The sequence below is a fragment of the Symphalangus syndactylus genome, chromosome 16 (genome assembly GCF_028878055.3).
Source record: "Symphalangus syndactylus isolate Jambi chromosome 16, NHGRI_mSymSyn1-v2.1_pri, whole genome shotgun sequence".
In the NCBI taxonomy this organism is placed as follows: domain Eukaryota; kingdom Metazoa; phylum Chordata; class Mammalia; order Primates; family Hylobatidae; genus Symphalangus; species Symphalangus syndactylus.
Genome location: NC_072438.2, coordinates 69,394,047 through 69,417,443, shown reverse-complemented (window position 1 = coordinate 69,417,443; position 23,397 = coordinate 69,394,047). Strand labels below are relative to the sequence as shown.

General features: G+C 39.0%; 2 long non-coding RNA genes across 2 annotated transcripts in view; one reads left to right on the top strand and one right to left on the bottom strand.

Moving 5' to 3' along the window:
- Nucleotides 1-23,397, top strand: part of LOC134732814 (uncharacterized) — a 159,692-nt gene that overhangs the window by 77,653 nt on the left and 58,642 nt on the right. The gene's annotated exons all lie outside the window — the stretch shown is intronic.
- The window catches only part of LOC129464524 (uncharacterized), a 96,546-nt gene continuing 94,855 nt past the window's right edge, over nt 21,707-23,397 (bottom strand). The window contains exon 5 of the long non-coding RNA XR_008651621.2: nt 21,707-21,833. This is a non-coding gene — a long non-coding RNA (uncharacterized lncRNA). The remainder of the gene's footprint in view (nt 21,834-23,397) is intronic.

Here is a 23,397-nt window from a genome sequence, read left to right as displayed (position 1 = left end):
GAAAGCCCAGGGATGGTGCCGGTCATATTGCTTTATATTCAGAATCTTAAGCACCAAAGCATGGTGGGAGGGGATAATTTTCAATTTTGAGGGAGCAACAATGTGTCAGGAATAACTGAGATTGGGAAACGGGTAGGTAGGAAAACCCCACCAAATGCCTACAAAGTGAGAGAAAGGCCTGTAGAGTAGAAAAATGAATTTAGGAGTAATTGGGGATGTTTGGATTACATTTGTTATTTGGTTTGAATATTTTCTATACATTCTCCAGCTGTTGTGATGAATAAAACAAAATTTGCTTTTCTTTTTTTGTTTACTGCCAACTGTAGAAAAAACCCTGAACACCTGATATTCCTGAGAGCTGCCTTGTGAGAACAGCTGTCCCATCAAAGACCCTTGGCAGGGTGTCATTCGAAATGAGTCCATTAGCTATTGCAGAAGCCAACACACGTGAGGGAAAGATTTTCCATATTTTGCAAGTCCCGACTATTAAAGCATTCTGTAATGACAAGATGGTATTGCTGAGTGACTTTTTAATTGTTTTTCCTAAGCAACTGCCAATGTTTAATTAGGCTTCAGCTAACAGGCTCTAAGTTAATTTAAGACAAATGGCTCTGGTGTGGCTAATTGTTAGAGTATGGTGATCTGGGAGCATCTGACTCAAGCGTGAGTCTGTGCTCTGCAGATATGTGGTGGGTGGCTGAATGACCCAGACAGGCCTGATTGCCCCTGCTGGGAAACACCCAAACCACCTGTCTGGTATGAGTAATCTCCCTGACACACTACCTAAATTCACACCTGCATACTTCAAGCTAAACCAGTATGGATTAAAAGCCTGGAATTTTATTAAATTAATCAATAATAGCTTTTGTGTGTGAATTTTATTATCAAACGAATCAATAGCAGCTTTTCTGTGTGAAAAGCACACTTGCATCTATTGTATCAGACTGCCTTAGAAAACATCCATTAGAGCTGGAACAGACCTCAAGAAGATTAACTTCAAAGCCGACATTTAAATAGGAACTAATAAGGGACCAGAGAGGAGAAACAACTTGCCCAAAGTCACCTAGATTTTAGGACTGGAACTAAAGCCTCAGCCTTCTCATTTTAAATCTTCTGCTTGTTTCCCCCTTCTGCCCCCTCTGCCCCCTCAACCTGCGCCCCAAATTGTGTTAAATTCACCAGTTAACTTCAACTCTTTCAGGACAGGAAGTGGAGGTACAAGGATGAAGCTGGGAGGTGGGAATGAACATTTTTGATGGGCTGATACTTATGGCTCATGCTGCAGACAATGGACAGGGCCTGGCAGGTGGGAGGGGTCAGCAGAATGCCTTTGATAGAGTTTGGCTCTGTGTCCCCACCCTATTCTCATCTTGAATTGTAATCCCCATATGTTGAGGGAGGGACCTGGTGGGACGTTATCAGATCATGGGGGTGGTTTTCTTCTTGCTGTTCTCATGAGAGTGAGTTCTCACCAGAGCTGATGGTTTTAATGTGTGGCACTTCCTCGCTCTTGCTCTCTCCTGCCACCATGTAAGACGTGCCTTGCTTCCCCTTTACCTTCCGCCATGATTGTAAGTTTCATGACGCCTCCCCAGCCATGCGGAACTGTGAGTCACTTAAACCTCTTTTCTTTATAAATTTCCCAGCTTCAGATAGTTCTTTATAGCAGTGTGCAAATTGGCAAATACAGCCTTGTAGCATAATTCCACAAAAGTGAAGGACACCAACACCCTAAGTCAAGTCATTGCTTCGACCTTCTTGAGGCTTCCATCTCCTTGAGTATGAGCTCTTTGGCTTTATTCTTTTCAGTCATTCCCTGATGCCAAGAGCCTTGCTGTCACCCTCCCACTCTGTGCTCAGTCCACTCCTGCATGGTCTTCCATCTTTGCTTCTTCTTGGTTGTGTCTCCCTTTAGTTCTTTGCCTTCTCCGTGTTTCAACATCTTCTCTATTTGTAGCTTAAACCAATGGGTTTTCTGATCTTCCCAGGTCTGTTATGATGGTAAAGTGAGTTAAAACATGGCAACATTTGAGAGGAATGTCTGACACATAATCATATGATAAGCACACCCTAAAGAATGGTAATCGTTTTCCTTATTATTATTCTGCTTGATTTCTTATCTTCCTCTTGTTCTGCCAAATTATATTTTTATATTGTACTCACTTAAGAAACTCTACCGTGTCCTGCTGAGTAGAGTTCTCCCTGCCACATAGGACACTCCATCCAGTGTCTCCCCTCTCTTGTAGACCTGACATACTAGGGGCAAGCTGCTTTTTCCAGAGATTCCTCACCTCTCTTCAGAAGACAAAGTAGATGATGTTAAGATATTATTTCAACAATTCTCTTATAGAACCAAAAAAGCTGTATTTTATTATAGTTGCTTGGAAGTGATATACTTTATTCAGCACTGTTTTGATTATAAAAACACATTTTAGCCCTCTTTTGAAACTTTCAGAGTTTATAGAATATTTATTTCTAAAAAGTCCATAAGAATATAAACCTTGAAAAAACCCCAAAAAGTGTAAATATTTGGGGGAAAAAAGACATTCAGAGAACTGATAAAAAGGAAATGAAGTGGATAACTTTTTTTTAGATAAAAATCTTTACGTGTAAATTACTTACAGAGTCACTTCAAATATTCATCATAATGGGAAAGATAGGCTTATTGCCAGTTACCCTAACAACATACGAGATAATAAACATTAAAAAAATTTTATGAAAATTAAGTATGTCTTTAATGTACAGGTAAGATAGGCATAAAAGGAAGAAATTTCTGATTTGGGGCATATGTGAGAAAAACAGAATACAAAAAGCAAAACACGTGCTGAATAAATTTAGTTAAATAATGTATTCTACTTCACAGTCATTTTATTTCCACTAGCCCCAGTTTGCCAACGTATTTGTTATTGAAAATGAGATGTATGTTATATGTATATTGCTCGAGGCTGATTTAGACGGGACTTTCTGTGCATTGCTGACCACAAAGAGAGTTTCAACTGAAGGCCAGAATAAAAATGGCATGGCTTACAATTTCACCACATTTGTTTTCAAAAGCAACGTGATTTCCTTTTCTAAATTGCAAAGCAAAACCAAACCAAATGGGCTAGTTATTGTTGAAACACCTTGGCCATCCTTAACTCTCAATTGCTAGCAATATTTCAGATTCCTAATTAGTGTCCGAAAGAAAAAAAATAGGTCACCAAAGAATAAAGAATAAATGGTTTTATTTGATAAAAAGGCATTATAAGCAAGGTGAATGGAAAGTTTGTAGAATGTGTCCAGATGGTAAAAAAATTGTGAAAAATGAAACTCGAGAGAAGCTTGAAAGAAATGAGGAAATGTATCACTCTGCGTGTCATTGCAAGTTTGGCAATGGGCCAGTCTGCAAAAAGGGAAGTTCAAAGATGGTTGAAGCTTAGCTGTTTCTTAAGTAGCAAGACACAAAGGCTGCATCTATTAAGTACTCTGTGGTTATGATGATGTCATTTGGTGATTTCCACTATCCTGATTGATTTATAGAAGATAAAAACTCTGCTTTAGTCCAACAGAGATAGCAACCAAACTCTTAGATTCAACTGGTGAACCAATTGGAAAATTAAAGTAATTCTGTGCCCTGGACGCATTTCATTAAGCTTCTCGTGGGATTTATTTCAGTTTTGCGAAATTGTTTGTTTAGAAATGGTAATAGATTCCATTTCAAGCCAACCACTAATCTATTCCTTTCTGCCACACTGGACAGAACTCTGGGTTACTTTAGTAAGAAAAACATCGTAATCTTCTGAGAAGATTATAATTGACCTAGGTGGAAGGGTAGTCAGTGAAGACTTGAACCATACTGCCTGGTTGAATTTGGGCTCCACCTTTCTTTCTTTGTGACTGGGAGAGTCAGTTAATCTATCAAGCGTCTCCTCATTTTTCTAATCCATGACTGGACTGCGTAAGTCTGAATGCATATTAAATAAGAGGATACTTGCAAAGCAATGACAATACCTGGCATGTAGTAACTGCTCCATAAATGTCATTTAGGTGGAAGATGATGTGAGAACCTTCTACAGCCTCTCAGTAGTGCCCTGTGCTTCTCTTATAAAAGCATTTATCATGCAATTTTGCCAGTGCTTGCTTAATTGTCTCCTTTCACAGACTTTAGGTTTCATGAGTGTGAGGGAAAGTATATCGTCTTATTTCATAATTGATCATCAATTTGTCTCAGTTCCTGTCAAAATGCCTGGCACATAGTAGGCTCTAATAAATAGTTTTCAATGAATGAACACCTGTTACATGATAGTTTAGGGAAGACTTCCATTTGAATTTTAAACTGGTAAGTTGGCATTCAGATTTTATAAAGATTTTTTATTCTCCAAAGATAGTTTTTTCAATAACCTACAAATCCACAGTAGAAAGAAGAAGGAGGCAACATTGATGTGAAGCAGAAACTGGGCTAGATATCAGGATAGGTGGGTAGGAGGCCCAGTTTGGGCACTTACTCATTGTAGAGCCCTGAGAAAGTCACCCCATCTCTTTGAGATACACGTACCTTGGCTGTAAAGTGGGCATAAGAAACTTGAGCTAACTAATGTAAAGTTTATATGTGTGTGCTTATGTGTATTTTTTTGTTTTGTTTTGTTTTGTTTTTACTAAGGTAGGTGATAGCTAATAAAAGGAAGTATGGCGAAGTGAAAGCGGCAAGTAAGAATTTACTTCTAAGAATGGGATGTAATTCTCTAGATATAGTCAGTCTCTGTTTAGTTCTAAGGCTTAGCTTTGTTATGACTCTAATGCATAGTCATCTTTTAAAAGACTTGCAAACCAAAAAAAAAAAAAAACCTCTCTAAGCCTGAAAAACCTCCAGATATTCCCAAATTGGAGAATATTCAGATTCATGTTTCTCTGAAGGACAGTACAAGGTCATCTACGGTATCCACCATCAATGTTTAACAATGTGTGGCTGGTGGACAAGCTACCTGAGATTCTCAGGTGATAGAAATGGGTCAGGCCTATCAGCAGATATGTTCGCATAGTAGGTTCACTTGATAGATGTCACCTTATCCTCCTAGACATTTCCTCTGCTGGAGAGCTCCATGTTCATCTTGAGATAGCCAAAAGTGGACAAGGCTATTTTTTCCCACACCCAGCTGCTTTCAGCAAGACAGACAGACACTTCACCTCCTTAGCTCTGCTTCTCTCTAGTGCTGTGTACCTTAGGAAAAAAAGCAATAACTGGTTATTGTAAAGTCACTATTATAAAATATTAAGGTCTTGAGGCCGTGTTCTAAATTAAACACAAGGAGATTAAGAAGGAAAATCTTAATTAGAATTAAAAGTCACAGTTAAAACAAGAAGTGTTACTTCTTCTAGACAACAAATATTTGAATACTATTTTCCTGGCAAATTAATTTCACAGAATTTATTCTTTGCATGATATGCAAGTAGAGGTATAGACTGCACCCAATGCAAAATAGTATACAATGGTCATGCAGGAAGCAGAAGATAGTTGCAAAATAGGTGTTTTGTAAAAACAAAAAAAAAATAGTTATTTGATTTAACACTTGACAGTAACCCACGTAAATGTCCAGTGGAAGCAGTGACACTTCATTGATACACACAACGGTACATTTGAGGAAAATAATTAAAATGGTAAATGTCTTGAAATGCTAAGTAAACTACAGAAATAATAAAATTCCCTATTGCATTATGGTACTTTTTATCAAATCTGATGAGAGCACTTTGCTTTAAATAAGTAAAGGAAACTCTTTCACATTCTGGTAAGATATTCCTTAGAGACAGAATTTAAAATAAAAATCACAATCCCCTTACTGGATAAAGCATATAATTTTCCTCCTTAGGTGCGTGAATTAAAAACAGCTGCCAAGCCTACTTAATTATGGGCCCTCAGAGTCAAACTAGACATGACAAATTTTCATTTTGATAGCAACCACATCGAGTGTTTACTTAGCAAGTATGGATAATTATTCCAGTTCTTATTTGAATTTTTTTTTCTGGAACTGGTTGCATATTGTTAATAAAGGCTATGATTGCAAATCTCAGCATTTCAGAGCCTCTCTTTTCTCCCCATTTTTTTTGTGTGTGTATGTATCTGTGTGTTGAGACTTTTCTCTGAATTTAAAAAGTGATTTCTCTACAACTGGTACACAAACACGAATTCTATCTCCAGAGAAACAGATGTATTAAAGTGTTGATGAAAAGACATTATTATGTTTCAGGCAGAGGTCTGAAAGTAAATGTCCTGGTCATCAACTCGGGGGATCACTTTGGTGACCAACATTTCTCATTCTAGTTGTTTAGTCTTTACTGTGAAGGGCTGAATCCACAGCAGTGTTCTAGGAGACCATTAATTTAGGAAAGGTAAGGGATGCAGATGCTCACAGGCAATCTGCTGATCTGTGGGACCGGCTTTCAGAGCAAGCAAGAAGGCAGAGCATCAAGCTCCTAAATTCACATATATGCAAATAACAACTTTCTATTATGGGAAGCAATTTCATTTTATTTATCTTGTTTGGACTTCACAACAATAATTACTAAGATAGGAAAGAAATTCTTATCTCTATTTTAACAGATGAAGAGGCAAAGCCCCGGGGATGATAAGTGTTTTGGTCAAATCAAACACCTATCACACATTGGGTGCTAGATCTGAGCATCAGAACTCCTAGTGCAGGATTCTAGTGGCTATTACTTCTGGTATCTTACTGGGGTGGCATGGTGCCTTGGAGCTACCAGATAAAGGGAGAATCAAGAGGACATGTTTTATAGTTTCCAGATAAAATATAGGACACCCAGTTAAATTTGAACTTCAGATAAACAAGAAACATTTTTCTAAGTATAAATCTGTCCATCCCATATTTGGGACATATACTAAAATTATTCATTGTTTATCTGAAGTTCAGGTGTACCTGGGCATCCTATATTTTTATTTGCTGAATCTGACAATCCCAATCTGTTTTCCTTTCTGATTGGGCAATCCAAGTTAAAAAGTTAAAAATACCTTAGGGCAAGATGGCCAACTGGACTCAGCCAGGGGGAAGATCTGCCACCAAGGGACCAAGACAGCTGGCACACTTCCAACAGATCTTCAGAGGGAAGGCACCGAAGTGGGCTGAATGGGGAGGAAGCTGGGACCCCTACATGGAGCTAGAGGCTACCATGCACCAGTACTCATGCCTGGTCCCCAAATGACTCCAGGGGAATGGGTGAGTTGAACTGGCAAGGAGCAACCTGCCCTCATCAAGGCCTTTCTGGGACCCCAGCAGACGGAGACCCCTTGACCACTGTGGACACTCAAATTGTCAGGGAGAGCTGCTTAGAAAAGTGGTAGGGGCAACAAGCCAGTTGATGTAGAGCCCAGAGCATCTGTAGTGGAGCATGCTCAGGGATTGCCAACTCCCCTTGTCTCGACTTGCTCCCATAGGAGACTTTAGCCCTAGGGGAGCTGTGGGGCATGAACTCTGCAGGGTAGTCTTGCCTATCAGATGGGGCTAGTGTGACTCAAGCACGCCTTGGTCTGCTGCCCTGTTCTGGGGCCCAAGTCTGGCCACGCCTGCTTGCGGGGCAGCCTCGGATGCCCCGGGGGCTCACATCACAGCTCTTGCCCTGGCAAACCGTGTCTGACTGGTGAAGAGCTCCAGTGGGGCAGCCCATGCACCAACCCATGCACCAGTTCATCCGTTCCCACCCCACACTGCAGCTTCCCCCAGGCCCACAGCAACTCCCCACATCACTTTGCTAACGTGTGTGAATGGGTAGCTTCTGCCTTCCTTGCCCCACTAACGTATGTATGTGTACATCTTGCCCTGCCTCCACTGACCACCACTGCAGTCGGAGCCTTGGTGGGCAAAGAACCTGCCAGCCAGGCCCCTGCCAGCGCCCCACCCTTGTGCCAACACTGCTGTAGGAGTGAAACTAGGCACAGAGAACAGTGGACCCTCCCCCACCCACTCTGAGCAACCACCTCTGCCTGTGGCACACAGAGAATGCACACAGACCTGCTCCTGCCAGCACTCTGCCCCTGTGCCAACACCACCACCAGCATGACTGTGTGCAGTCACCAGCAGGGTAACCCCACCCCCTTGCCCCACTCCTGAGCCCCGTTGCCTCCACCATTGTGGTGAATGCCAGCATGGAGGCAGGCACCCCAGCACCCACTAGCACCCTGCTGCAGCTGACGAGCATGCGTCCCACCGCACCATGCTGCCGTCGCTGCTGCTGCTGGCACGTTCTGGGGCCCAAGTCTGGTTTGCTGGTGCAAATGAGGATGGATACCACTGTCACTGAACTAGGAAATGCTTTGGCTGATACTACCCATCGGAGCGTAATGACCAGTGGTCAGGGAGTCCCTCAGCCACTCTAAGTCAGTGAATTCCTAATCTTGAGGAGCCAGAGAACAAAGTCAGGGCCCAGTACAAGTTCCCCAGAGTTAGAGCATGCAGTGCAGGAATTGGGAGTTGAGAATTGGCCCCCTAAAACCTTCCAGAAACGAAGCCAGTTGGCTGAATCCATCTTATACCATGATCAAACCCTCAATGTCATCAAATAAGATAAAAGAAAAAAAAAACCCTAAAGGTTAGCAACTTCAAAGATTGAAGGAACATCAGCCCACAAAGATGAGAAAGGACTGGCACAAGAACTCTGACAACTCAAAAAGTCAGTGTTTTCTTCCTCCGAGTGACCAACTCTCCAGCAAGGGTTCTGGATCAGGCTTAGATGGCTGAAATGACAAAAATAGAATTCAGCACATGGATAGGAACAAAAATCATTGAGATGCCAGAATACATTGAAACCCAATCCAAAAAAGCTAAGAATAAATTAAAATAATGCAGGAGCTGACAGACAAAATAGCTAGTATAGAAAAGAACATAACCAACTTGATAGAGCTGAAAAACACACTACAAGAATTTCATAATGCAATCACAAGTATTAATAGCAGAATAGGCCAATGGGAGGATAGAATCTCAGGGCTTGAAGACTGGCTTTCTGAAATAAGACACAGACAAGAATAGAGAAAAATAAAAAGGGATGAATAAAATCTCTGAGAAATATGGCATTATGCAAAGAGACCAAATCTACAACTGACTGGTGTCCCGGAAAGAGATGGGGGAGAGTGTAAAAAACTTGGAAAACATATTTCATGATATCATCCATGAGAACTTCCCCAACCTAGCTAGAGAGGCCAACATTCAAATTCAGGAACTGCAAAGAACCCTAGTAAGAACTTCACAAGAAGATGATTTCCAAGACACTTAATCATCAGATTCTCCAAGGTTAAAATGCAAGAAAAACTGTTAAAGGCAGCTAGAGAGAAAGGTCAGGTTGCCTACAAAGAGAAGCCCATCAGAATAACAGCCAACCTCTTAGCAGAAACCCTACAAGCCAGAAGAAATCAGAGGTCGATATTCAACACGTTAAAAAACATTCCAATAAAGAATTTTATATCTGGCCAAACTATGCTTCGTAGGTGAAGGAGAAATAAGATCCTTTTGAGACAAGCAAATGCTGAGGGAATTTATTATCACCAGATAACCACTGCCTTAAAAGAATTCCTGAAGGAAGCCCTAAATATGGAAAGGAAAGATCATTACCAGCCACTACAATAACACACTGAAATACATAGACCAGTGACACTATAAGGCAACCACACAAACAAATCTGCATAATAACCAGCTAACATCATGATGACAGGATCAAATCCGCACATATCAATAATAACCTTGAATGTAAACAGGCTATATGACCCAATTAAAAGACACAAGAGTGGCAAGCTGGAGAAAGAACCAAGACTCTTTGGTATACTGTCCTCAAGAGATCCAGATCACATGCAATGACACACATAGGCTCAAAATAAAGGGATGGGAAAAAATCTATCAATCAAATGGAAAACAGAAACAAGCAGGGGTTACAATTGCAATTTCAGACAAGACAGACTTTAAATCAACAAAAATAACAATATAAAAGAAGGGCATTACATAATGGTAAAGGGCTCAATTTAAAAAGAAGACCTAACTATCCTAAATATAAATGCACCCAACACAGGAGCACCCAGATTCATAAAGCAAATTCTTAGAAAACTTTGAAGAGGCTTGGACTCCCACACAATAATAGTGGGAAACTTCAACATCCCACTGACAGTATTAAACTGATCATCGAGGCAGAAAATTAACAAAGATATTCAGGACCTAAGCTGAGCCCTGGATCAAGTGGACCTGATAGTTATCTACAAAATTTTCCACCCAAAACACCAGAATACACATTCTTCTCATTGTTACATGGCACATACTCTAAGATTGATCAAATAATTGGACATAAAACACTCCTCAGACAGTGCAAAAGAACTGAAATCATAACACTCACTCAGACCACAGAACAATCAAATTAGAAACCAAGACTAAGAAATTAGCTCCAAACCATACAATTACATGGAAATTGAATAATCTGCTCCTGAATGACTTTTGGGTAAATAAAGAAATTAAGGCAGAAATCAAGAAAGTTCTTCAAAACTAATGAGAACAAAGATACAACATACTAGAATCTCTGGGACATGGTTAAGGCAGCGTTAAGAGGGAGATTTACAGCACTAAAAGGCCACATCAAAAAGTTAGATAGATCTCAATTTAACATCCTAACATCACAGCTAAAAAACTAGAGAACCAAAAGCAAGCCAATCCCAAAGCTAGCAGAAGACAAGAAATAACCAAAATCAGGGCTGAACTGAAGAAGACAGAGACATGAAGAACCATTCAAAAGATCAACAAATCCAGGAGCTGGTTCTTTGAAAAAAATTAATAAAATAGATAGAGCAAGAGTTAGACTAAGGAAGGAGAGAGAAGAACCATAGAAACACAATTAGAAATGACAAAGGGGATATTTCCACTGACCCCCACAGAAATACAAATAACCATCAGAGAATATTATGAACACCTCTGTGCACATAAACTAGAAAATCTAGAAGAAATGGATGAATTCCTGGACACATATACCCTCCCAATATTGAGCCAGGAAGAAATTGAATTTCTGAAAAAAACAATGACGAGCTCTAAAACTGAATCAGTGATAAATTGCCTACTAACAACAACAACAAAAGCCCAGGAGCAGAAGGATTTACAGTCAAATTCTACCAGATGTACTAATATGAACTTGTATTATTTCTGAGGAAACTATTCCAAAAAATTGAGGAGGAGGGACTCCTCCCTAATTCATTCTATGAGGCCAGCATCATCCTGATACCAAAACCTGGCAGAGACACAGGAAAAGATAACTTCAGGCCAATATCCTTGATGAACACTGATGCAAAAATCCTAAACAAAATACTGGCAAACCAAATCCAGCAGAACATCAGAAAGCTTATCCACCATGATGCAAGGTTGGTTCAACATTCGTATATTGATAAATGTGATTCTTCATCTAAACAGTATTAAAGACAAAAACTACATGATTATCTCACTAGATGCAGAAAAGGCTTTCAATGAAATTCTACAAACGCTCATGTTAAAAACTCTCAATAAACTAGGTATTGAAAAAAATATAACTCAAAATAATAAGAGCCATCTATATGTCAAATCCATAGCCAACATCATAATGAATGGGCAAAAACCTGAAACATTTCCCTTGAAGCCTGGCATAAGACAAGGCTGCCCTCTCTCACCACTCCTATTTAAATAGTAGTGGAAGTCCTGGTCAGAGCAATTGAGCAAGAGAAAGAAATAAAGGGCATTCAAATAGGAAAAGAGGAAGTCAAACTACCCCTGTTTGGAGATGACACAATCCTTTATATAAAAAAAAAAAACCCTTAATCTCAGCCCAAAAGCTTTTTAAGCTGATAAACAACTTCAGCAAAATCTCAGGATACAAAATTAATGTGCAAAAATTACTAACATTCATATACAGCAACAACAGTCAAGGTGAGAGCTAAATCAGGAATGCAGTGCTATTCACAATTGCCACAAAAAGTATAAAATACCTAGGAAAATAGCTAACCAGGGAGATGAAAGATCTCTACAAGGAGAACTACAAAACACTGCTCAAAGAAATCAGGGATGACAAACAAAATGGAAAAACAATGGAACAACAAATGAAGAAACATTCCATGTTCATGTATAGGAAGAATCAATATCAATAAAATGGCCACACTGCCCAAGGCAATTTATAGATGCAATGCTATTCCTATTAAACTACTAGTGACATTCTTCATAGAACAGAAAAAATGGTTTTGAAATTCATATGGAACAAAAAAGGAGCCTGGATAGCCAAGGCAATCCTAAGTAAACAGAACAAAGCTGGAGGCATCACGCTATCTGACTTTATATTACAGAGCTACAGTAACCAAAAGAGCATGGTACTGGTACAAAAACAGACACATAGACCAACGAAACAGGATAGAGATCCCAGAAATAAGGCCACACACCTACAACTATCTGATATTTGACAAAACTGACAAAAACAAGCAATGGGGAACGAAATCCCTATTCAAAAAATGGTACTAGGATAACTAGGTAGCCATATGCAGAAGATTGAAACTGGATCTCCTTTTTACATCATATACGAAATTTAACTCATGACGGATTAAAGAATTAAATGTAAAACCCCAAACTATAAAAACCCTGGAAGACAATATAGACAATACCATTCTGGACATAGGAAAGGGCAGATATTTCAAGATGAAGATGCCAAAAGCAATTGCAACTAAAGCAAAAGTTGACAAATGGGATCTAATTAAACTAAAGAGCTTTTGCACAGCAAAATAAACTATCAACAGAGTAAACAGACAACCTACAGAATGGGAGAAAGTTTTTGTAAACTATGCATCTGACAAACGTCTAATATCCAGCATCTCTAAGGAATTTAAATTTATAAGAATAAAACAACCCCATTAAGTAGTGGGCAAAGGACATGAACAGACACTTTTCAAAAGAAGACATGCATGCAGCCAACGAACATATGAAAAAAAGCTCAGCATCACTGAAGGTTAGAGAAATGTAAATGAAAACCATAATGAGATATCACCTCACATCAGTCAGAATGGCTGTTATTAAAAAGTAAAAAAATAACAGATGCTGGTGAGGTTGCAGAGAAAAAGAAACACTTACACACTGTTGGTGGGAGTGTAAATTAGTTCAACCATTGTGGAAAACAGTGTTGCAATTCCTGAAAGATCTAAAAATAGGACTGCTATTCGATCCAGCAATCCCATTACCCAAAGTTAATATAAATCATTCAATCATCAAGACACATGAACACATATATTCATTGTAGCACTATTCACAACAGCAAAGACATGGAATCAACCTTAGTGCCTATCAATGGTAGACTGGATAAAGAAAACTTGGTACATATACACGATAGAATACTATGCAGCCATAAAAAAGAATGAGATCACATCCTTTGCAGGAATATGGATGGAGATGGAGGCTGTTATGCTTAGCAAACTATCACAAGAACAGAAAAACCAAATACCACATGTTCTTACTTACAAATGTTAGCTAAATGGTGAGAACACATGGACACATAGGGGGAACAACAGACGCTGGGGCCTGTGGAGGGATGGAGCGTGGCAGGAGAGAGGGAATCAGGAAAAGTAACTAATGAGTACTAGGCTTAATAGCTGGGTGATGAAATAATCTGTACAACAAACCCCACGACACAGGTTTACCTATGTAACAAACCTGCACGTGTACCCTTGAACTTAAAATCAAAGTTAAAAAAAGAATAATGCACCTTATACCAACGAATTAGCAAATTGTTTTAGGCAAGAAAGTTTAGAAAAAAAAGTAAAGAAAAAAGTTGAAAATGCCAACATCTTGCAGTACAACCTCTGGGTGGAATTGTGTCCCCCATAAAAAATATGTTGGAGTTCTAACTCCCATTTGTACCTCAGAATATGACCTCATTTGAAAATAGAGCTTTACAGAGGTAATTGAATTAAAATGAAATTCATTAAATGGGCCCTTGATATAGTTTGGTTATGTGTCCCCTCTAAATTTCATGTTGAAATGTAATCCCCAGTGTTGGCGGTGGGGCCCAGTGGAAGGTATTTGGGCCATGAGGGAGGATCCCTCATGGCTTGGTGCTGTCATTATGGTGAGTGAGTTCTCACTAGGTCTGGTTATTGCAAAGTGGGGTACCTCCCCCACTGCCCTCTCTTGTTCCTGTTCTCACCATGTGGGAAGCCTGCTCCCTCTTTGCATTCAACCATGAGTAAAAACCTCCTAAGCCCTCTCCAGAAGCAGATGCTGGTGCTCTGCTTCCTGTACAGCCTGCAGAACCATGAGCCAATTAAACCTCTTTTCTTATACATTATGCAGTGATATGGTTTGGCTGTGTCCCCACCCAGATCTCATCTTGAATTTTACCCCCATAATTCCCATGTGTTGTGGGAGGGACCCAGTGGGAGATAACTGAATCATGCATGCGGTTCCCCCATACTGTTCTCATGGTAGTGAATAAACCTCATGAGATCTGATGGTTTTATCGGGGGTTTCTGCTTTTGCATCTTTCTCATTCTCTCTTTGCCTGCTGCCATCTATGTAAGATGGGACTTGCTCCTGCTTGCCTTCTGTCATGATTGTGAGGCTTCCCCAGCCACGTGGAACTGTGTGTCCAATTAAACCTCTTTCTTTTGTAAATTGCCCAGTCTTGGGTATGTCTTTATCAGCAGCATGAAAACAAACTAATATGTGCAGTCTCAGGTATTTCATTAGAGCTATGTAAGAATGGCCTAATACAGCCCTAAGCTAATATGACTGGTATCCTCACAAAAAGGGACAATTTAGACCATAGACAGACATGCACACAGGGAAGAGGCTGTGAAGACACACAGGGAGAAGGCAGGCCATGTGATTGCAGTGATGCATCTACAAGCTGAGGATCACCAAAGATTGCCACAAAACACCAGAAGCTAGACATCAAGGCAGGTTTCTCTCCTAAAACCATGAGAGAGAGCATGGCCCTGCTGGCACCTTGATTTTGAACGTCTAACCTCCAGAACTGTAAGACAATAAATTTCTGTTGTTTTACGCCACACAGTTTTGAGGACTTTGTTACGGCAGCCCCAGCAAACGAATATGCCCAATATAAGTGGCCTATAATTTACATCTCTTACCTTCTCATTCTTACAGGCTAGAATTCTGAGACACCTCCTGGTCATACTTAGTGTGTATCTTTTCACTTAGAAACCGAATTGAATGTTGCAAAGGCCTATGCTGCCTGTTAAGCATTGTAATCATGTTGAATCACTATGATTTTATATGATTGCTCCATCCAATGTCTTCTTGGGGCTTCGGATCCTCCTTCCTTTCTATACCCATACATGAATGATTCTTCTCCCATTTGAAAATATTGTCCACGTGTCACACCACAATGTGTAAATGAGATTAACCAGGGAGGATTACAAACAAACTGGTTTGAGCCTTAGTCACAAGTCTGAGCAAAATCTCCCCTCAAATTCCAACCAGTTTTCAAAATATCTGGTATTTTAGAATGGCATAATCAGAGCCATAAGAGGGTGCAAATGTGGCAGCAGGAAGTAGCAGGGATCAAGTTACCTCTGGTTTAACGACACTGTTCTGTGTAGCACTGCTTCTGCTCTGTTGTAAGTCTAGTCGGTCTGAGTTCAAAAGAGCTGAGCAAATTGCACCATGCAGTGCCCCAGCAACCAAGTAATGGCTTGGATTGCTTTGTTCATTAAAATACCATTTCTTTTTTTCCTCCTCATTGAAGCTTAATGGAGAGGGAGCTTCCTTTGAAGTTAACACATGGCAAGAAACAAGCTAGGCATAGTTACCTTCTGTGCCCCTTGCCCTTCCATTACCTCAGAATCACAGGAAGACAAACATGAAACACATTTCATCAAATCTATATGAACAAGTTGATGACCAGGGACATTATAATCCTGAAGACTGCTGAGTGCCACGGAATCATCCATACTATTATTAAGCTTGAGACTATGTCAGATTTGCTCAGAGTTGACAGGCTCCCTTGTAAGGCATTCAGCCCATCACCTTCCCGTCAGGCATCCCTCAACTTCCAGCCCAGGCACTTGTCTTGCCTTTGCTCTTGTCTGCTTGTTCTGCTGCTCTGCAGATCTTCCCCATCATTCTAGTCTCAGCTCAGATGTCGCTTCACCAGGGTTCTTTTTGAATTCCCTTCATTCTCCTTTCTTTTTCCATTGCTTTGTCTTTATTATCCTGTTCTTTCTTCTCATTGCACTTATTACTTCTACAATTTTTGTATATTTGCAAATATATGTTACAATTCTCACAGATACATATATACACATATACAATTCATACAAATATACATATACAATACAGTTGCATATACAATTCTCATTTGTATATTTGTCGCTACTCTCCAGCATAATGGAAAGCTCCACAAAGGCACCTAGCTTCCCATCCATACATATTTGCTGAATGAATACACGAATAAATGCTTACTAGCTCTGTGACAATGCTAAATATTGGATTGTCTCATCTGTAAAATTGGGACAAAAATGGTCTTATAAGGATACAAGAAGAATTAAATGAGATAATGATTCTAACAGCAAGAACTTGTATCTTTTATTTATTTTAATTTTTATAGGAGCTTTTGAAATTAAGTACTAAAATGCTACCTCCATTTTACAACAGGAGAACCAAGGTTCAGAGAGGTGAATTAATTTGCCAAAGGCCACAGAGCTGGCAAATGTTACAGCCAGCATTTGAACCCAGGGTTCCAGATTTCACAATCCTTAAGCTGTTTTTCCAAATTGCTGACAAGCTATACAGAAACGACTTGAGAAATCACAAGGATATTCAGGTCTGGATTCTGTTTCTTCTATTCTGGCCCCTGTCTAATCTACGTCTTGTCTTAGTAGAAAAGTTCTGGGGACAGGACAAAATGAGAACAAATCCTAGAACCTGGAATCAGCACATTTGTGAGAGAAAAAGAGAAAATAGCGAGATTTATTTTATGAAACAAATTACTATGGGCTAATATTTAAAGATACATTTTGGAATTTTGCAAAACCTGCCATATTTGAGTGAGTTAGAGAAAGGATGTAAATACAAAGGAAAAGCATTATGTAATTTTGGGAGATGTGATGTGTTGACCTAGTGAAGCCTATAAACCAATCACATAAAACCACATGAGCTAGTATTTCCACTTATTTCTAATGATCGAAAACACATTTAACAATGAAAGTCACTCAGTGTTTCTGAATAGATAAGTCAGATGGTGATGATGATGAGATAGTTCAATGTCACATACACATACAAACATATACACACACATATATAGATAAATTTGTCTCATCAAATTTATATATATACACACATATATATACACATATATAAAGAAAGGGGAAAGTAAAAATAAGCAAGTTTTATTTGATGAAACAAATTTATATATGTGTGTGTATATGTTTATCTATAAATTTATCTATGTATGTGTGTGTATATGTGTGTGTATATATGTATATACACATATATACACATATATATACTCTTCTTGTGTTCTTAAAATAAGTCATAGAAACAGAATAACACTCCTTTTGATGTCTATCTAAAACAAAACATTTGCTGAATTTTTTTTTTTTTTTTTTTTGAGACAGTCTCGCATTCTCACCCAGGCTGGAGTTCAGCGGCACTCCACTCACTGCAAGCTCTGCCTCCTGGGTTTGCACCATTCTCCTGCCTCACCCTCCCGAGTAGCTGGGATTACAGGCGCCCACCACCACGCCCAGCTAATTTTTTTTTTTTTTTTTGTATTTTTAGTAGAGACGGGGTTTCACCGTGTTAGCTAGGATGGTCTTGATCTCTTGACCTTGTGATCCGCCCGCCTCAGCCTCCTAAAGTGCTGGGATTACAGGCATGAGCCACCGTGCCCGGCCTAAAGATTCTTATTCTTGGCAAAGCACTTTTGTCAGGCTTTTAAAGGGCTAATTTGGAGAGCTAATACACATTCTCCAACAATTAAAACTTTCATTGCATTAATTTTAGTATTTGCATATAAAGAAATAGAGAACAATGGATTAAATTTTCTCTACAATAAGCTGCCAAAAAATTAGAAGGAACAAGTTATTCCAAAGACAATAAAATTAAGGGTTTTCTTATTTTAAAAAATGAGCTCCTTTTGGGTTTGAGAGAGAAAAAATACACTCAATAAACTTGTGGTATCAATATTTTATGAACTGTAATGGAAGATGCTCATTGGCCTTCATTCATCCGTTCATTCATTCACATTCTGTCAGTCTTTGTACCCTGTTGTGTTCCAAAAAGGTGTGTTGAGGTGTGTCAAACCCATATAATGAGCCATTTCTTCAATATTTATGGTGAGGAAAAGTGTGCCTTCTCTCGTGATTCACATTGGTCTCCTTGCTCTTCCTTGAACACGACAGGCATGCTCCCACCTCAGGGTCTTTGCCCTTGGAAAATTCACATCCTCTTCCTGGATATCCACATGGCTCACTCACTTGCCTTGTGGGTCTTTGAGACATTCCTTGACTGAGCAATTTAGAAATGTCCATGCTGCCTCAAGTCATGCTCTATTTTCCTTAACTTCCCAACCCCTCTTCTGCTTTCTTGATTCCATAGTACTTCACATCACTTAACATATTAAATATTCCACTTCTTTTTAAAAACTGTTTAAATTCCAGGAGGGCAAAGATTTTTTGCCTGGTTTGTTCACTGCTGGTTTCCTTTGGAAATATTTGTGTCTAGCACATAAATATTTGTCCAATGAATGAGTGAATGCATATGTAAAATATATTCTCTATTACAAAATTATCAAACTGTGATATTGACAGACAGAGTGGGATTGGCAGCTTTTAATAGGAAACATCTTGGAGAACAAGTTTCAGCACTATAAGGCATCCATTTTCAGCCTTTCAAGCAAATGAGATTCTGCCTGTGAGAAGGGGCCTAAAGTCCCCTTCTTTTGTCATTATACACAGAGGGACTCTCATCCAAGACAGAACACTCAGCTTAGACAGAGAGGGCCATGGTATTGTGTGGCCATTTCTGGAGTTGATGATGAAACAGCAAAACCTTTCAGCGATCAGCTGAAAAAAAGGAGCCAACATTGCATAACTGCCAGCCAGGCTGCCCAAGGCCAGAGCCACATAAGACACCCTTAGGAAGTAGTGGACCATGCCAGATCTGTTTCCTCAGGTGCCATGGTTACCAACTGTTCCTTAATAAAGAGGAATTAAAGGCTGACATACCATTCTTTGAAGACTTCTAATTTTAAGAAGTATTTTAAGGCCTTGATTACCATCTATTTCATAGAGTTACATGATAAATAATGTAAGTAAAAAGCATATCAAGATGGCCAGTACTTATTGTGGCTATCATTTTATTATATACAACCTTGTATATAATATGTCAGAAAGAGTCGTGAAAAACCTTGAAATGGCAAAAATAAAAACTAAAAAGAAAAGTTGCTGGATGTTTTATCTAATGCCCTTTTCCAGATAATTTGTGAATTTCAGCGTCTTTAAGCCATTTTACAACTCTGTAAGTTATACAAAACTGTAGTAATGCAAATTATTCTTGTCTACAAAAATGCAAATGAACTTTCCCCAACAGAGATACAACTGACTCATACCCTGTGGATATTGATCAATCCTGCATCTGTTAACAAATTTGTCTCAGCATTTTTAATTGCCCATAAATGTGTCTGCTCTTTGGATTCCCCTCTGAATAGGTTGTGACTTATCACCAGTTCCCTTATTATTTATATTTAATAGTTTAAACAAAATCTTTGATGTGTTCATTTTCTATTTTTATGAAGATGATTTTATCCTTTCAAATATATTATTTAACAAATATATAGCTACTGTTATAGACTATAGATTCAGTCATAAGCAGCAAGTCATTTTATTATTTTCATCCACTTTCTACGTATGTGTGTTTCTTTTAATAAATATGCAGAGTGCATATTCAGGTGTTAATTTGTGCTCATAAAATTGCTTAAAACTCAATTTAAACATTTTGGAAAATGGTGGGAGAGGAAGTGAAATAGATACAGTGGTGGGGAATATCAAAGGAAGGAAGAATGTAAAAAACTAAGATTGTGAAAGACCTGGTGTGCTAGACTCCAGAGTTTGAATTTGGTTCTGAAACTTCCAAATTCCATTTTAGATTTTAGGGGAGGCTAACCCTAACTGTTGCAGAACTTTTTATCAATTTAAGGATATCACAGCTCTGTCTAGTGCTATCCTGTTACATTTTTTTTTTTCCCAAGCGGGTCAGGCCCCATGGATGTGGTAAGTTCTTTATAATGTAAAGCCTGTTACACATTGCCCACTGGCAAGAGAAAAGCTTGCAAGTACTTTTTCCCTCCTGACTTCAAGTGAATGGCTGATATCCTATTATTAATGGGGATAGATTTTTCTTGAGATTAAAAAAAAGAAAGTTGAATTGTGTAGACTGGATGGCCTTGATGGAGTTAAGATTCAGGTGCCCAGAGTGGGCAACCAAAGACTGGGCTATTCCAGAACTATTTCATTAGCTGCCCTGGTCAACAACTGTTCCTTCGTTAAGAGAAACTAAAGACTGATATAACCCTTTGAAGATTTATAATTTTTGTATTTTAAGGTCTTAATACTGTCAATGAAAAGGAGTCAAGCTCTGTAATATATTTATACAGATTTATTCTGAGGGAAATATGAGCAACCAAGGTCCAAGGCAGTCTCAAGAGGTCCTGAGAACATATGCCTGAGGTGGTTGGGTTATAGCCTGATTTCTATACATTTTAGGGGGACAGAAATTATAGGCAGAGACATAAATCAATACATGTTAGGTATATATTGGTTTGGCCCAGAAAGGCAGGACTTCTCACAGTGGAGGATTCCAGGTCAAATGTAGATTTAAAGATTTCCTGATGGCAACTGGTTGAAAGGGTTAAGCTCTGCCTGAAGAGTTGAAATCAGTAGAAAGAAATGTTTGTAGTTAAGATAAAGGGACTATGAAAACGAAGGTCCTTGTTATGTAGATGAAACCTCCCAGTAACAGGCTTCAGAGAATAGATTGTAAATATCTCTTATCAGGCCCTAGAAGGTGCCAGACTTTTAGTTAAATCTCTCCTGGATCAGGAAAAGACCCAGAAAGGAAAGGGAATTACCTATAGAATGTAGATTTTCCCCACAAAAGACAGCTTTTCAAGGCCATTTCAAAATATGTTATAAAAATATATTTTGGGATAAAAAATTTCATTTTCTTTCAGTGCTTGCTATCTGTTATGTGATTTTATACTAGAGTCAGGTTGGAGTTTGGTATCTTATTGCTACAAAGTCTGTTTTGTCAGTCTTAAGATCTCTGTTTTAATGTTAATGCTGGTCAGTTGTGTCTCAATTCCAAAGAGGAGGATAAAATGAGGCAATCCCTCCTTCACATCATAGCCTGAACTAGTTTTTCAGGTTTACTTTGGAATGCCCTTGAGAGAGGAATCCATTTAATCAGTTTAGGAGCTTAGAATTGTATTTTTGATTTACAACTACTGTATAGAGTTGTATGATAATTAAAATAAGATAATTTTAGTCACTATAGTAGCTATCCCCTATTGTGGCTATTATTTTTTTAGCCACATCCCTTACCGTCACTCCTTAGAGAATTGTGTCCTTACAAGTTTTTTCTCTATTTGAGTATATCACATGTCACACAAACAAGGTAAAAACACATGGTTTATAAAGAAAAGCAAAGATCTCGAAATACTTGCCATAAATTAGTTTTACAAAGTTCCACCAGAGTCAGGGTACTCCATTAAATTCCTAGAGCCCACAGTGCAGGGAAGTCCCTAGGCCCAGGATATGATCTCTCCTGATTTTGAGGGCATGTATCCAAACACATGGCCTGCTGAAAACAAATGCATTTTAATCTCAATGACTCTCTAAGATTAAGGCTTTGAAATGTCTTTACTATTCTTAAAATCATGGCATTTTCCCTCCTTGCACCAGGCTGAGGGATGGCCCTTCTGACCCTGCTGGCCCTAGGCAGTCCCTCCTCCATGGGGTGCAGACTTGGCTCATGATTATGGTGACCCCTCACCACCAGGAGGCCAGCCCAGAGCTCAATGCTCCCACCAGTTCTGAGCAAGGCAGAATAATGTGGTAGGCAGGATAATGGCCCCCAAAGACATCTGCTTCCTCATCCTTAGAACCTCTGAATATTACCTTATATGGGAAAAGAAACTTGGCAGATATGAGAAATTTAAGGATCTTAAAATGAGATTATTCTGGATTATCTGAGTGGGCTCTAAATGCAATTACAAGTACCCTTTAAAAGGGAGGCAGAAGAGTCAGGGAGAGAGATGTGATGGTGGAGGCAGAGATTGGAGTGATGCAACCACAATCCAAGGAATGCCAGCAGCTGCCAGAAGGTGAAAGAAGCAAGAAACAGTTTCTCCCTTAGAGACTCCAGAAGGAGTATGGCCCTACTAACACCCTGAGTTTGGACTTCTAGCTTCCTGCAACTTTGAGACAATAACTTTCTGTTGTTTTAAGCCAAAATAAATAAAACACATTAAATAACAAACAAACAAACAAATAATGATTGTGAAATGGGTAGATGTGTTTTTTAGCTATTAATAAAATCATCCATGTGTTTTAGTTCAATAGAAGTGATTTGAATGGAATCTGAAATGGAAAGCAGATGGCAAACTCCACATGATATAAAGTCACCAGGAGCTTCTGCAGTGGTAACCCCTTGAATGCATTAAGCCTGGGACATCTAGCTTAAATGATTCTAAACTCCCAGTTTCAACACACCAAGATTCAGTCACTACAGCTGTCATGCATTTCACTTACTTTATGGTAGAACTCTAGAAACATGAACATCTGCCTTTACAGAAATTGGCAACATAAACAACACGCTATGTAGGAACATGAAAAGGTAGCAAGATGATCCATTGGCAAGTAAAAACAAGGAAGACACAGAGTGCCTGGCATCTTATTGAAGTAATGAGGTTAAAAGAATCTTTTAGGAGGAGAAGAATGTGGGCTGTGTCCATTCAAGTTTCTTCCTGCTCATAGTTTTCCAGTTGAGATAGCTCACCAATGGGAGGTATAATGAGATAAGCAGCCAGAAACTGGGTCATAGTGCCTTGACTTAAATACATACTTCAGTCTTTAAACTTGAACCCTGTCTAATTCCACCATGTGAAAAACTTGAAAGCTAGCTCTGTAGATTCTAGTGTAAATCAATCCAATGATAACAGTAACTAACATTTACTTAACACTTTCATCCCTTTTCTCCTATAGATCTCTCAACAACCCCATGAGATAAATACTTATTATCTCCAATTTGTAGCTGAGGTTACTGATGTTTTGGGAACTTAAGTAATTTGTCCAAAGTAGTCATAATACTTGAGAAGTAATAGAATCGAAATTTAAGCCCAGGCAGCCCAATTCCAGACCCCATA